This window comes from Esox lucius, chromosome 18 (assembly GCF_011004845.1).
Source record: "Esox lucius isolate fEsoLuc1 chromosome 18, fEsoLuc1.pri, whole genome shotgun sequence".
Lineage (NCBI taxonomy): Eukaryota > Metazoa > Chordata > Actinopteri > Esociformes > Esocidae > Esox > Esox lucius.
In genome coordinates, this window is record NC_047586.1 from 3,872,154 (window position 1) to 3,885,373 (window position 13,220).

The 13,220-nt window shown below is 46.2% G+C and overlaps 1 protein-coding gene across 2 annotated transcripts in view; it reads left to right on the top strand.

The window, feature by feature from the left end:
- Nucleotides 1-13,220, top strand: part of ninj2 (ninjurin 2) — a 31,786-nt gene that overhangs the window by 6,284 nt on the left and 12,282 nt on the right. Inside the window, exon 1 of one of the 2 annotated variants that reach the window (XM_010895180.5) lies at nt 5,755-5,827. The exons of the other annotated variant lie outside the window; for it this stretch is intronic. The gene's annotated coding sequence lies outside the window, so the exon portion shown is untranslated. Of the gene's footprint in view, nt 1-5,754; nt 5,828-13,220 lie in introns of those variants that run through there. 2 annotated transcript variants of the gene reach the window in all.

Genomic DNA, 13,220 nt, shown 5'->3' on the forward strand with positions numbered 1-13,220 from the left:
TTTAAATTAACTGATGTTACGAGTGTTTCCAGATGTTTACTGAAACACTGATTTACATGGTACCACTGTCATGTAGGAAAAACATCTCTCAATGATTACAATTATTGGATTTAAATTATGTTGGTTGTGTTTGATAAAACCTGCAGTGGAAACAGTGATGCAACTGAGACAATGAAGATGTCACCCAAGTACAAACTCCACCCACAGCCTCGGGCAAAGGGTTCAAATGGTATTTGGATCTCATGCCTTCTATTACCATTCCTCCCATGCTGATCTCACACGTACACACAGATAATGTTTCTTCCAGGAGAGTCATGAAATACATTACCCTACCCCTGTTGTCAGAGCATTACCCTACCCCTGTTGTCAGAGCATTACCCTACCCCTATTGTCAGAGCATTACCCTACCCCTATTGTCAGAGCATTACCCTACCCCTGTTGTCAGAGCATTACCCTACCCCTGTTGTCAGAGCATTACCCTACCCCTATTGTCAGAGCATTACCCAATGAGTTGAGACATTACACCACTTGGGGGCCTTAGCAAAGACATTGTCCCGAATATTATGAAAAGCAAGTAAAATATCTATGGTCAAAGAGAGTAAATAATGTGATTATTTTAGTGTACAGCGTTTGTGGTAATTTCTCGAGTTTCCAACCAGTGACGTTGCCAATCTCCCCAAAAGTATGCTCTGACAACATTTGAGAGTGAGGAGAATAGTACATCCTACAGATGCTGTATCTTATCATGTTTTATCATTCAGTTTGTGCCATAATTTTCTTGCACTTCAGTAAAATGCAAAGGTATCATTCAAGAACTAAAGGTATTCTGAAGTGAATACTTTTTACTTTATAACGTAAGACCTGGTGCTCAATCAAACACTACTATGTTGTATAGCTGGTATGAAAAGTAGATAAAGGTCAAAGAAACTTGATCAGGCTTGTCATGGAGTGATCCGGCTTGTGAAAATACTTAAACATCCATGGGTCAACATGTAGCAACCTTGCCAAAACCCAAACATGTCCAACATGGGATAGGGTCACTGGAAGTTTGTCCTGGCTCGGTCTGAGGCATAGTTTGGTTTCCGTAATCTGTGAGGAGGTTGTGTTTCTATCCAAACATGGGAAGGAAGGAATTCGGAAAAAGTGCAGAGCACCACATAATTACCACGCTCAGCCCGCCTGGACCGGTGATATACCGTATATTCAATCATCCTGAAAATCTATACCACTACGTATCTCCTAATGCACATGTGGAATAGTGAAAGATTTAGAAGAGCTGGGGTTCTCTGGGAAATGTTTCAACATGAGGTAGAGCTGGGGTTGAACCAGGTGGTTGGCACAGAGTCAGAACCCTCAAAGCAGGGGGTTGGGCTAGAGTCTTCGCTTTAATCACTACAAGTGAGGCGGGTTGTGACTCACTGACTGCTGTGTTACCTCATTATGGTATCAGTTTAAATGCAGCAGGTTGTGACTCTCTGAGTGCTGTGTTACCTCATTATGGTATTAGTTTATATGCAGCAGGTTGTGACTCTCTGAGAGCTATGTTACCTCATTATGGTATCAGTTAAATGCGGCAGGTTGTGACTCACTGACTGTTGTGTTACCTCATTATGGAATAAGTTTAAATGTGGCAGGTTGTGACTCACTGACTGTTGTGTTACCTCATTATGATATAAGTTTAAATGCGGCAGGTTGTGACTCACTGACTGTTGTGTTACCTCATTATGGTATAAGTTTAAATGCGGCAGGTTGTGACTCACTGACTGCTGTGTTACCTCATTATGCTATAAGTTTAAATGCAGCAGATTGTAACTCACTGACTGCTGTGTTACCTCATTATGGTATCAGTTTATACAAGGTGGATTATGACTCTCTGATCGTTGTATTGTGCTGCCTCCTCCAGAGAGACACATGACATCACAAAGTCCATTGTTTTCCACAGGACAATAATATGTGTGTGCGTCTGTGTGTGTGTGCGCAAGAGTGTGGTGTGTGTCTGTTTGTGTGTGCGCAGGAGTGTGGTAATTTATTTGTTTCTTGTGAACTACTTTTGATTCTTCCAAAGTGTAAAGTGAACTTCTTGAATATTTGTCTCAGTACTTCCCAGGTTTCTGAATGAAAACCAAAAATATAAATCTAAAATAGTAATGTGTTTTGGATGCGTACAATTCATCAGAAGTTCTGGCAGACAAGGCTGGTGTTCCTAGCCAACAATGGAGTACAGACATCAACAAATAATACAGATATCCAAAGAAATATACTGAGACACATTTGTTGTGACTCCTGTTTCCGTGAAATGCTGCCCTAAGCATGGACATGAATAGTTATTCCGTCCTACACACAGCCATAATCCAATTCAGTCAGGGATTGTCTTCACAGGGTTCTCAGAGACTCAAGGGGAATTGAGTTTGATGTTTTTTGACAGAGTATTGTTGATCCTGTGATTTGGGAGTTGTGTCTAGGGTGTTCCCTGTTCTGGAATGTTCATAAAAGGTCGACCCAAAATGGAACCATTTTCCTAATAGAGGGATTACATCACCCTGCCCCGAGTTCTCCGGCCATGTTCCTGAAACACAAGCTGCTCACGGTGTTTCCAGACGCTGAATAGGCCCAAAAAGAAATCTGGTGATCCATTTATTGATTTTATCAAGTATTATCAATCACTTCTGATAATGGAGTGTGTACACTGGGCTCATCCCTTCCACTGGGCCAACGGAAAAAGGAAGAAATACTGAAGCTGTTCACGTGTTACATGCTTACATGTTTAGCAGTTTGTCCACTCAGTTCTCCTGGCCTAGTTATTTTTAGAACCAACTGTGGTACATTGTGTGTGTTTGAAGGCAGGCTGACACCACTACTGCATAAAGAAACTCAAAGGAAATTCTCTGACATTTTGAGGAGGTTGTACCACTCAGGGTGTGTCTTGGCACACATGTCTGGAAATGCATATATGTGTGTGTGTGTGTGTGTGTGTTTGAGTGTTTGTGGGTGTGCTGTATGTGTAGCTTATTTGCGGGCATAAAAGGTCCTTAAATATTTGTGTTTGCGTGTGTTTGAACGTGGGTGCGGAACAGACAATGTTTTGGGTCAGGTTCAGGACCATAGAGATAAGCAACCAGGTGTGTTCAGTGGAACCACCTGTAAAAGTGGGGCCCTTCAGTGGGGCACCCAACATCATAAAGACACAATAAACCATTCATAGTGCACGGCTTTGGGTAACGGTTCAAAGTTTTGCTCGGGTAGGGACTAGGTTGTCATTTCTGGAACGCAGGCAGTGTTGCCCTGAGATGACCTTTTGACCTGTGGAATAGGTCACGCAAGTTCATCAGGGTGGGCGTTTTGGTGTACGTCAATACACACTTCATCAAACGTTGTTAAAGCGTAACTGAGGGAAAAGTGCATAGTGCCTTCATTTGTGTGTTGCCATCATTTTTGGCCAACCCCTTTCTGGTAAAACCCAAAGAGAAGTAATGAAATGTGGTATCCATCAATCTGTATCAATTCTATTAGGTCATCTATACAGTTTCATACAGGTTGCACACAGAAAGGGAACATCCACAATGTAAAACCCCCCCCCACAATTATTGGAGTGTCTCCCTAGATAACGAGTGATAATGTCATACATAATCATGCACCACAGCTGTATTTTTTTAACATTTTCTCCCCACGGAAGTACAGCAAATGACGCCATATTGTAAACGGACTGTTCATACCAGTGAAAGGCATGGGTGATTTATTTGCATTGCTTGAGGAAGCACAGTTCTGCTGGCACATGTGATATTTTTCTGTTATTACCACATGAAAGTTTTTGGGCTTTCAACATGCTGTTATGCATACTGAAAAGGTCCGCTGAGAAAGTTAGACATCCATCTAAGTACAAGCAATATGTAGTCCCCCCTCTTGGGGGGTTGAGACAGGCTATTTTAGTGTGTGTATTTTTTTTTTGCCTTTCTCATTTTCTCCATCTCTTATGTTTTCCTCTCGTCTGTCCCCCTCTTTTTCTCTCTCTGTCCCTCTCCACTGCTCTCCTGGGGGGGAGCATTGTGTATTATACAGTGTTTGGGAGGTTTCTTGATGACAGCATGATTGATCAGTCACAGGTCAAAGGTCAGACATCCATTCTTACTCAGTGTGCACACCCAAACTCAGAATGACTCTTTGCCTCAATTTTTGTTCTACATATCTATCTATCTGTCTATGTCTTTTAATTTTAAAATAAAAAAAAAAACTAGACCAGCATACACCGACCTGTACATCAAACAGGTCAGCCAGGGCATTAAAAATGCATCCTGCCAAATTACAAAACGTTTTACCATAAACTATTTGAGTTATTAGGAATGCTGAGGAAAAGAATAATGACAACTACGACTCAGAAACCTAATTAACAAATCAGATATTTTATGTAAACACTAAAAACAAAGTTAATAGTGAATTTTTTTGTTATATCTTAAGTTATATATATTTATGTTAAGATGTACAAATAGTTGGGAGTTAGAAGGGAAAATAAATACATAAAAAAATAGCATTGGGTTAAAAAATCTTGCTACTGTGATTGTACATTGTGGTAAGCCAGTTTATCAGTGTTTTATTTTATTTCAAATGTAATGTGGTTCCGTTTGATTTGAGGGAAATTTGAGCCTCTGTTGTGTTCATACATTTGGCAGGAGGTTATATAGAGCAGCTCTGTTTAGTCCACGTATTCCATTTCATAAGCCTGGCCATTTTCACTGTCTTTACTTTGTCAATATATTTCTTAATATCTCTGTTTTAATATTCCAATGTGCCTTCTTTTAATTTATGTTTATAATTCCTTCCAGTCAAATACATTTTTCCTCTCTCTTGGACAGTCTCTTTAACAAGACCGGGGGTGCGGTGCTTCAGGGAATGTGTACGAGGTGCCCTTTCAGGCAGGGAATGCCGGGAAGTGGGAAGGAAGGAAGCACTGCGCTGGGAATGGTTGCTGAGGCGAGGGGAGCTGCTACTGTTACCGTGGCGATAAAAGGCAGGAAGCCCCCATGAGGGATGTCACATGTTTCTGATGGTTGATGGCTATTTAGGGTCAGAGGTCAACAATATTGTTAATGGGAAACATGTTCTGTGACATCTGTGTGTGTGTGTGTGTGCGGGTGTGTGTGCGGGTGTGTGAGATCCATATCTATCACTAAGTTAGGAAAACCTGAAAAATCGCTCCCCATATTTTTCTTTGATAGGGACCCATTAGGGAACATTCTTTTTGTCTCAGGGTTTGGTTTAGGGAAAAACTTAATTGAGCATAGGTTCAGAATTTGAGTTTCTTTTAGGTTTAGGCATTACTACTTTAGGGTTAGGGTTAGGGGATGTTTTGGCCGAGAAGTTGCATAATTGAGGTTAGGATTAGGGAACGGGACAGGTCAATGTTAGGTCTCATACACTGACTCTCTCACCCCAACACATCCCCCCTCCCTCCCTCCCCCCCTCCCTCCCTTGATCCATCAATATAAGCCTGTTCTCTGTCCAAACCAGGGGTAAAAATCTGCCTTCCATTTACCCAGACACCCTCTGCTTCAATCGCCTTTCCATTTTTCTTTTCTTCCCGTGTTCCCTCCTGTCACCCAACATGCAAGCCAACAGCTCCGGGTGGGAGACGTCTTCTGGGACAGGGTCCAGCTAACCGTTCCAAACCCTAATCGTGTCCCTGACATGCAAAATCTGATATAAGACCAGTTGATCTGTTGCAAAACTTGATCCTACTTCACCCAAAACAATTAACAGCACCTGGAGTCTCCTACTGGCAAAACGGCTCACGGTTGAGCTTCGCGTCGAAAGACCCTGGTCCAATTCTTCAAAGGTGATTACTGTGTTTGTGGTGAGGTAGAGAAAGATGGCCGCTATGATATGGAGCCAGAAGAAGCGGATGTGATAACAGATAAAGCCAGTGTTTTCTGCCGTATAATGAATCTGATTCAGTTTTCACAAAGTAGCAATTTTCTGTTGGATGCTGTAATTACGTGACACTTACAAGTAACTTGAAAAACAACAAGAAATGCCAGATTGTAAATAAACCTTGTGGAACGGGTCACTCATAACTTGAAAGTTGTAAATTGCTTTGTGTTTCAAATAAACCTAAAAAGCACAAACTGAAACATGTGAAGGGCTAAGCTAAATTCAGCTCATATCTTCAGAACCACGTACAGTAGAGAATCAGTGCAGCCATTTTGTCCGGGTTCCCTGTGGGAACCAAACCCTCTGGTATTGAAGTGCCATGCCCTACCAGTTGAGCAACACAGGACACTTCGGTCTCTCTTCTTTCCTCTCTGTGTTCAACCCACACTTTTACCCAGATATAAGTACTGTTCTGTACACAGTCCCTCTAGATACATGGACCCAGCTCAGTCTCACTGAGGGCGTGTTATCACAAGGGTAAGGACAACAGGTCTGACTCCAGGGAGACACTGATGGATATAAAGAAGAGAGTGGTGGAGAGAGTCGGGGGGAGTGGGAGAGACGAGGAAGAGAGGGACAGGGAAATAGAGAGAAAGAAGGACAGGAAGAGACTGGAGGGATGGGGCAGGAGGAGAGGGGAGGACATGTTTCAGGAAGTGTCCTTTCTGGGTTCCGACACCCACAAGTCTCTGACTCCTAACTGGCCATCATAAAGCAGGTTACAGCAATACTAATGACAGGGTGTCTGTCTGCCTGTCTATTTGCCTGCCTGTCTGTCTGCCTGTCTGTCTGCCAGTGTGTCTGTCTGCATGCCTGTCTATCTGCCTGTCTTTCTGCCTGTCTACCTGTTTGTGTGTCCCTCTGTCTTTTCTGCCTGTCTATCTGCCTGTCTGTCCTTTTGACTGTCTGTCTCCCCTTTCTGCCTGTCTGCCTACCTGCCTGTCTGTCTGTTTGCCTGCCTGCCTGCCTGTCTGTCTGTCTGTGTGTCTGTCTGTCTGTGTGTCCGTCTGCCTGTCTGTCTGCCTGTCTACCTGTTTGTGTGTCCCTCTGTCTTTCTGCCTGTCTATCTGCCTGTCTGTCCTTTTGACTGTCTGTCTGCCCTGTCTGCCTGTCTGACTGTCTGTCTGTTTGCCTGTTTGCCTGCCTGCCTGTCTGTCTGTCTGTGTGTCCGTCTGTCTGTGTGTCCGTCTGTCTGTCCGTCTGTCCACATGGCCAAGATGGAAGGGCCACATGCCACCACAGCAGGGTCATCCTGTTCTCCCTGAGGTGTGTGTCTCCCCAGCCTGGCCGTCCTGATAGTCCAGAGGGTGTGTATGTGTGTGTGTGAGTGTGTGTGTGTGTGTGTGAGTGAGTGTGCGTTTGTGTGTGTGTGTGTGTGTGCGCACGTGCATGCGTGTGTGTGCGTGTTTGTGTGTGCGTGTGTTTGTGTTTATCAGTGGCACCATCTCTGACACACCTCTGTTTAACTGCCCATTAACTCAGAACAGAAAGAGGACAGGAGTAAGAAAGAGAGCAGAGGACAGAGAGACACAGAGGGAGGGTTTGCCATACTAATATAATAAGGACAGAGAGGGAGAGGAACAGGTTGACAGAGAGAATAGACAATAATATAGCCGGTCAGTCATCCAGTCAGTCATCCAGTCAGTCATCCAGTCGGTCATCCAGTCAGTCTCAACAGTCCCTCCCTGTGCAGAATAACAGCAGTTGTTTCCATCCAGTCATTGCCCAGTACCAGCACTCCCAGGAGAGACATCCACACTCTTAATACCTCTGGACCTGTATGAATGGAGTTTGGAGTAGGTGGGGTGTGTGTGTGTGTGGGTGGGGTGTGTGTGTGTGCATCTGTGTGTGTGTGTGTGTGTGGATATACATGCATATTTGCTAAAGTGCATCTGTATGTTTTTTTGTGTACCGTGTAACAGTGAGGTTGTGTTACCCTGGACCAGCCCCTAGTAAAACATCACTTAGTGTCCCCTGCTTTCAGTGAAGAAACATTGGCCTTAAAAATCAACCCATGCTGTTCCAACACAGACAGGCCAAATAAGTCAGCATGCAGTAGGACAGGTGTGTGAGTGTGTCTAAAACACACATGTTTGTGTGTGTGTGTGTTGTGCTGTATAATTATGAAGAGAAAATTAAATATGTTGACGGAGTGATTCTGAAAGCTTCATATCAACCACTCTTCTGGACAGGTCTCAGACTGCAGGGAATCACTGTTCTGGACTGGTCTCAGACTGCAGGGAATCACTGTTCTGGACTGGTCTCAGACTGCAGGGAATCACTGTTCTGGACTGGTCTCAGACTGCAGGGAATCACTGTTCTGGACTGGTCTCAGACTGCAGGGAATCACTGTTCTGGACTGGTCTCAGACTGCAGGGAATCACTGTTCTGGACTGGTCTCAGACTGCAGGGAATCACTGTTCTGGACTGGTCTCAGACTGCAGGGAAACACTGTTCTGGACTGGTCTCAGACTGCAGGGAATCACTGTTCTGGACTGGTCTCAGACTGCAGGGAAACACTGTTCTGGACTGGTCTCAGACTGCAGGGAATCACTGTTCTGGACTGGTCTCAGACTGCAGGGAATCACTGTTCTGGACTGGTCTCAGACTGCAGGGAATCACTGTTCTGGACTGGTCTCAGACTGCAGGGAATCACTGTTCTGGACTGAACTCAGACTGCTAGTGTTTTGTTCTGTATTGTACACACTGAAGTACATGCAATGGAGTCTGTTGCCGGCACTGTAATTATTAACAAAATTCACAAAACGGAATTGTACATTGCCTGACATGATCGCCTTGTTGACCTGATAGCTAATCAGGTCAGATAGAAGGTCTCAGCAACAACGCTGGTTCACAAATAATAATGTGCAAGAGGAGCCTGGTTTGATGTCATCAAAGACGCCCTCTCCAGCATACTAAATACACCAGGTACTGATGTTCTGGGAAGGCCAGGGGTGCGTGCTTGTTCTTAATTGCACTTGTCATTTGACAGCTGCATGAAGCAGATGTTTTCTGACAATGTCCAAACATGCCGGCAAATGTCCCACCTGACAGCCTGAAGTTTCAGTGCAGACTGGTTTTTCTGGTGTGTGGGTGTCTCGGCTGTTAGGCTGACAGTAGGTGGCCTCTGGCTTGCAGGCCTCTCGCAAACCAAGACAAGGTGCTGCCCCGAGTCAGTTAAAACCGTTTGGATATTTTCTATTGTAAAGTATTTAAAATATGCCTGTGTGTGTTTTGGAGAGAAATGTATGGGGTCTCTGTGGCACTCACTCTCATACGTTAACCAGCGAACCCGCACTGTGGAATGACTGCTTCGTTAACCAGCGAACCCGCACTGTGGAATGACTGCTTCGTTAACCAGCGAACCCACACTGTGGAATCACTGCTTCATTAACCAGCGAGCCCGCACTGTGGAATGACTGCTTCGTTAACCAGCGAACCCGCACTGTGGAATGACTGCTTCATTAACCAGCGAACCCGCACTGTGGAATGACTGCTTCATTAACCAGCGAACCCGCACTGTGGAATGACTGCTTCATTAACCAGCGAACCCGCACTGTGGAATGACTGCTTCGTTAACCAGCGAACCCGCACTGTGGAATGACTGCTTCGTTAACCAGCGAACCCGCACTGTGGAATGACTGCTTCTTTAACCAGCAAACCCGCACTGTGGAATGACTGCTTCTTTAACCAGCGAACCCACACTGTGGAATGACTGCTTCGTTAAACCGCGAACCCACACTGTGGAATCACTGCTTCATTAACCAGCGAGCCCGCACTGTGGAATGACTGCTTCGTTAACCAGCGAACCCGCACTGTGGAATGACTGCTTCATTAACCAGCGAACCCGCACTGTGGAATGACTGCTTCATTAACCAGCGAACCCGCACTGTGGAATGACTGCTTCGTTAACCAGCGAACCCGCACTGTGGAATGACTGCTTCGTTAACCAGCAAACCCGCACTGTGGAATGACTGCTTCGTTAACCAGCGAACCCGCACTGTGGAATGACTGCTTCTTTAACCAGCAAACCCGCACTGTGGAATGACTGCTTCGTTAACCAGCGAACCCACACTGTGGAATGACTGCTTCGTTAACCAGCGAACCCACACTGTGGAATGACTGCTTCTTTAACCAGCGAACCCGCACTGTGGAATGACTGCTTCATTGACCTTCCATAACATTTATTTATGTGTATTATAACAGTTCCAAACCACTGGTTACATTTTTGGACCTAGGAACAGGGCTGGCCCTTTTGTCCATTCTCCATTGTCCCCAATCCCCCAACAAGGAGGGATGTGATTGGCCTCTTGCTTAAGACTCCAAGGGCTGAAAAGTCTCTATTTGCGTGTGTGTTGGTCGCTGGCATGGCAACATGGACAGATATACTAAGTGTTGTAAGACATCCTGACAAGGTTGACAGGTCCTTTTCTAGTAGCCGTGTGTCCTGTCACGCCACGCAGGTACTCTGACTTGACAGGCTGCTGCACACTGCAGTGCCATAATTACAGGGTGAACACTCCATAGGAGTTACTTTAAGTCTGTCTGCCTCTCCATCTGTCTACATGTCTGTCTGCCTCTGCCTGTCAGCCTGTCTGTCTGCCTCTCCATCTGTCTACATGTCTGTCTGCCTCTGCCTGACTGCCTGTCTGTCTGCCTCTCCATCTGTCTACATGTCTGTCTGCCTCTGCCTGTCTGCCTGTCTGTCTGCCTCTCCATCTGTCTACATGTCTGTCTGCCTTCGCCTGTCTGCCTGTCTGTCTGTCTGTCTATCTGGCTCTTCCTGTCTGCCTGTCTGCCTGTCTGTCTGCCTCTCCATCTGTCTACATGTCTGTCTGCCTCTTCCTGTCTGCCTGTCTGCCTGTCTGTCTGCCTCTCCATCTGTCTACATGTCTGTCTGCCTCTGCCTGTCTGCCTGTCTGTCTGCCTCTCCATCTGTCTACATGTCTGTCTGCCTCTGCCTGTCTGCCTGTCTGTCTGCCTCTCCATCTGTCTACATGTCTGTCTGCCTCTGCCTGTCTGCCTGTCTGTCTGCCTCTCCATCTGTCTACATGTCTGTCTGCCTTCGCCTGTCTGCCTGTCTGTCTGTCTGTCTATCTGGCTCTTCCTGTCTGCCTGTCTGCCTGTCTGTCTGCCTCTCCATCTGTCTACATGTCTGTCTGCCTCTTCCTGTCTGCCTGTCTGCCTGTCTGTCTGCCTCTCCATCTGTCTACATGTCTGTCTGCCTCTGCCTGTCTGCCTCTCCATCTGTCTACATGTCTGTCTGCCTTCGCCTGTCCGCCTGTCTGCCTGTCTGTCTATCTGGCTCTTCCTGTCTGCCTGTCTGTCTGCCTCTCCATCTGTCTACATGTCTGTCTGCCTCTGCCTGTCTGCCTGTCTGTCTGCCTCTCCATCTGTCTACATGTCTGTCTGCCTTCGCCTGTCTGCCTGTCTGTCTATCTGGCTCTTCCTGTCTGCCTGTCTGCCTCTCCATCTGTCTACATGTCTGTCTGCCTCTGCCTGTCTGCCTGTCTGCCTGTCTGTCTGCCTCTCCATCTGTCTACATGTCTGTCTGCCTTCGCCTGTCCGCCTGTCTGCCTATCTGGCTCTTCCTGTCTGCCTGTCTGTCTGCCTCTCCATCTGTCTACATGTCTGTCTGCCTGTCTGCCAGTCCGCCTGTCTATCCTCTCTGTCCCGTGCTGGGCTCAACCCTGCGGTGTAGCGATGGGAGGGTGTTTTTACGCGTCGTGGTATTGAACACAGAACGGACAGGCGTAACGTGTCCCCCGACACACGCACTTTGGCACCGGACTGAAAAGGAAAGTGCATGTCAGAATCTCGTCTGGGGGGTGCTGAGGCTGCAGAGGGGGGAGGGGCACCCCTACAGGTGACACCAAGTTACCACAAGGCGGTCAGGGGTCAGGGTGGAGTGGGACGCGGTCGACTCTGGACGCTAGTCCTCACAGCTGATTTGTGCACAAGCACACGCCCGGTTGGGCGCTCTCTCCGGGCTGACACCTGCAGGACATGTGAGGACCCATAGAGGCGTCCACAACATGCCTGACTGACAGACAGGGCCTGTTAGAGGACACGTCCCGATGGATTACTGTTAGTTTGTCCTCCGGCGAAAAGGATCGGAGGAATGGAATGACACTTTAAAGATGATAGGAGGTGCCGAGAAAGAAGGGGAGATGAGAGGGACAGAGAGAGTCTGAGGGAATGAGAGAGAGAGAGAGAGAGAGAGATTCAATAAGAACGGAGAATGGAGAGACTGTGAGAGAGTGGTCATGACAGTCAGGGGCCAGGAACCCTTTGGTCATTGAGACTTCTGGTTAGGCTGGAGGTGAAGTCAGGGTAGGCTGGAGGTGAAATCAGGGTAGGCTGGAGGTGAAGTCAGGGTAGCCTGGAGGTGAAATCAGGGTAGCCTGGAGGTGAAATCAGGGTAGCCTGGAGGTGAAATCAGGGTAGCCTGGAGGTGAAATCAGGGTAGCCTGGAGGTGAAATCAGGGTAGGCTGGAGATGAAGTCTGCCTTGGCTGGAAGAGGTGAAAGAGTACTGTAGGTCGGCAGTAGCAGAAAGTTTTTAATTGCAGAGCTGATAAAATCTGTTGTTATGCCCCGGAGCAAGGCACTTCACACTGTTGCTCCAGATAGTAATGTCTACTTCAGGACATAAAGGTGAAGGGTGCTTTCAGAAGGGGTGGCCAAGACGTATGGACCTCTGATGGTCTCCTCTTCTCATCTGCAGGGTCCCCTGGCATTTTATTTTTTAAACTTTGTCAACACCAAAGCAGTTCTGTCCCTTGTGACAGACAGTAGAGCATAACTTCTCGTCCTCTGACTTCTGTGAATCCTTCCTGCTTACAGTTTTTGCTAGGACACATTTCCCAATACTTAGGTCACTTTTTCAAAACTCTTCACACAGTTCTCCAAACCAACTTTCAGCTCGACACAGCAGTTCATTTCACTTTCAAAATGCACTAAAACTACCAAATCACTTCATGCATCAAATCAACTCATTCTTCCAGAACACTAGCAAAGGTTGACAGACAACAAACACACTTTGTCACCCACAAAACAATGACCTAAAAAACACTAACAACAGGTAGCATTTTACAATGTTTTCTTGTGTAAAACAAGGACACATCTCTGTTTATAATTCACTGCAATGTATTTTACTGGAATGAATCAGACATGATTCAGAAAGCCACAATATGTTTTATGTCTTTTATTAATTATTTATGTTTTGCAGTAATTCCAGAATACAAGAATTTGTATACACACCATCCACTGATACAATAGTAATGCTAATCTACTCGG